Below are 3,687 nucleotides of genomic sequence, written 5' to 3'. Positions count from 1 at the left end.
AATGTAAAATTTACTTTAGGTAAAATTCTCATTTTTATTATATTAGTTCGACCCAGCCATGAGCAATTGATGTCTTCACAATTAGTTAGTTCTGACTTCATTTATGTGAAAAGTGTTTTGTAGCTGTGTTCACACGTGTCTTGGGTTTGTTTTGGCAGGTAGATGCCCAAATGTTTTATGTCTACAGTAAATTTAAATGGGATTTCTCTTTCTATCTCTTACTGTTGAATTTCGTTAGAAATATACAAGAATGGCAAGGATTTATTTGGGTTTATTTTATATCCTGCAACTCTGCCAATATATTTATTGTATCAAGTAGTTTTTTTTTTACTTGATTCTCTAGGATTCTCTAAGTATATCATTGTATCAGATGCAAAGAGTGATAGCTTATTCTCTTTGCCTAATTTGATTCCTTTGATTTCTTTTTCTTTTCTATTTGCTACTGCTATCATTTATAATACCAGATTGAAGAAGAGGGGTGATAGTGGACACCCTTGTTTCACCTCTGATCTTATTGGAAATACTTCTAGCTTCTCCCCATTACATATAAAACTTGCTTATGGCTTTAAATAGATGCTACTTATTGTTTTAAGGAAGGCTTCATTTATTCCTATACTTTCTAGTGTTTTTTAATAGGAATGGATGCTGTATTTGTTCAAAAGCCTTTTTTGCATTTATTCAGATAATCATGTGGTTTTTGCTAGTTTTATTGTTGATATGATCAATTATACTGATGGTTTTCCTAATAGTAAACCATCCTTGCATTCCTAGAATAAATCCTACCTGATCAAAGTGTATTATTCTTGTAGTAAGTTGCTGTAGTATTTTTGCTAATATTTTATTTAGAATTTTTGCATCTATATTCATGAGGGACATTGTTCTATAATTTTCTTTCTCTGTGTTATCTCTTCCTGATGTAGGTATCAGTACCATATTTGTGTCATAAAAAGAATTTGGTAGAACTCCTTCATCGCTAATTTTCCCAAATAGTTTCTAGAGTATTGGAATCAATTGTTCTTTTAAATGTTTGATAGAATTCACTAGTAAATTCATCTGGCCCTGGATATATTTTCCTAGGGAGTTTACTGATGATTTGTTCGATTTCTTTTTCTGAGATGGGGTTATTTAAGTAATTTACTTCCTCTTCAGTGAATTTGGGCAAATTATATTTGTGTAAATATTCATCCATTTCACTAAGACTGTCAAATTTATATGCATATATCTGGCAATATAATTACTAATTATTATTTTAATTTCCTCTTCATTGGTGGTAGGTCCACCCTTTTCATTTTTGATACTCATAATTTGGTTTACTTCTTTCTTTTCTTATCATATTGACTAAAGTCTATCAATTTTATTGTTTTTTTTTCATAAAACCATCTCTTAGTTTTATTTGTTAATTCAATAGTTTTCTTAAATTCAATTTTATTAATCTCTCCATTGATTTTCTGTATTTCTAATTTAGTATTTAGTTGGGAATTTTCAATATTTTTTCCAGGTTTTTCAATTGCATGCCCAATTCCTTGATCTCTCTTTTCTCTAATTTATTCATGTATGCACTCAGGGATATAGAATTTGTCATAAGAACTGCCTTTGCTGCATGCCACAAATTTTGTTATGTTGTCTCATTATTGTCTTTCACTTTAATGAATTACTGATTGTTTCCATGATTTCTTGTTTGACCCACTCATTTTTTAGGATTAAATTGTTTAGTTTCCAATTAGTTTTTAGTCTGTCTTTTAATGGCCCTTTATTGCATATGGTTTTTATTGCATCATGATTTGAGAATGATGCATTTATTATTTCTGCCTTTCTGCACTGAATTGTGAGGTTTTTATGTCCTAGTGCATAGTCAATTTTTGTGAATGTGCCATGTACCACTGAGAAAAAAGGTATATTCCTTTTTATCCCCATTAAGTTTTCTCCAGAGATCTATCATACCTACCCTCTCTAAAATTCTGTTCATCTCCTTAACTTCTTTCTTGTTTGTTTTGAGTTTGGATTTATCAAGTTCAGAGAGGGGGAGATTAAACTCTCCCACTAGTATAGTTTTGCTATCTATTTCTTCCCCTAATTCCCTTATCTTCTCTACTAGGAATTTGGATGCTATACCACTTGGTGCATATGTTTAAATAATGATATTGCTTAATTCTCAATGGTGCCTTTTAGCAGGATAAAGTTTCCTTCCTTATCTGTTAGATACATTTTTGCTTTTGTGTTATCTGAGATAAAAATTGCTTCCCCTGATTTTTTTTTTACTTTGGCTGAGCATGATATATTTTACTCCAGCCTTTTACCTTTACCTTGTGTGTCTTCCTCTGTTTCAGATGTGTTTCTTGTAAACAGTATATTGTAGGATTATGATTTTTAATTCATTCTGCTATCCACCTCCATTTTATGGAAGAGTTCATTCCATTCACATACACAGTTATGATTATTATCTGCTTCTTTCTCTCCATCCTATTCCCTCCCAGATTAATGCTTATATTTTTTCTCCCCTTCTCCCTTCCCCTCCTTAATAGTTTTTCTTTTGACCATGGAATCTGTGTTCCATTATCAGCCCCCCTTCCTTTTCCTCCCCTTCCCGCTTACTTCTTTCCTCCCTACTAATCACCCCCCACCTTTCATAGCTATTTCCCCCTCCTACTGCTTGTAGGATATTTTTATACTTAATGAAGTATGTTATTTCTTCTTAGCACCAAGAGTGACAGAAACAAATCTTATGCAAAGCTCCTCTCCCTACCCTCTTTCCCTCTATTATGATACATTTTGTGTCTCTTCTCAGTAGAGTCCTATGCTTAACTGGTTGTTATTTCCTCCTTGCATCAGAACCAATGAGGGAAAAGCTCATATAATACTCATCTCCCTTCCTTCTTTTCCTCTTCTATATTGTTTTTATGCCTCTTTGTGTGGCATAATTTACCCTTTTCCACCTCATTCATTCATCTTCTTCCATTGCAGTCCCTTTGTAGCCATTAAAAAGATTTTTTTTCAATCGTCATTATGTGTAATTTACAGTCATACCCTCTACTTGTCTATAAACACTTTGCTCTTATTAAATAACAGGGTGAATGTGTGTGTGTGTGTGTGTGTATGTGTTTTCCTTGTTTACCTTTTTATGTCACTCTTGCATCTTGTAATTGGAGGTTGAATTTTCCATTGAGCTCTGGCTTTTTCATCAGGAAGGTCTGGAAACCTATTATCTCGTTGTATGACCATCTCTTTGCCTGGAAGAATATGCTCAGTCTTGCAGGATGGGTGATCCTTGTTTGTAACCCAAGCTCTTTTGCCTTGTGGCAAATTTTATTGTACTGCCTCTGATCTTTCAGTGTAGAGGCTCCCAAATCCTGTGTGATCCTCACTGTGGTTCCTCGATATTTGAATTGTTTCTTTCTGGCCACATGAAGTATTTTCTCTTTAACCTGGTGGTTCTTGAGTTTGGCCATAACATTTCATGGACTTCTCAGTTTGGCATCTCTTTCAGGAGGTGTCCGGTGGATTCTCTCGATTTCTATTTTACCCTCAGGTTCTAGTATCTCAGGGCAGATTTCCTTAATAAGTTCTTGGAAAATGTTGTCCAGGCTCATTTTTTCATCATGATATTCTGGCAGGCCTATGTTTCTCAGATTATCTCTCCTGTATCTGTTTTCCAGGTCAGTTATTTTTCCATTGATATATTTTACCTCT

Source organism: Petaurus breviceps, unplaced genomic scaffold, assembly GCF_028583685.1.
Source record: "Petaurus breviceps papuanus isolate PSGF00001 unplaced genomic scaffold, PetGlider_PUasm1.0 213, whole genome shotgun sequence".
Lineage (NCBI taxonomy): Eukaryota > Metazoa > Chordata > Mammalia > Diprotodontia > Petauridae > Petaurus > Petaurus breviceps.
This window is presented reverse-complemented; position numbering follows the sequence as displayed.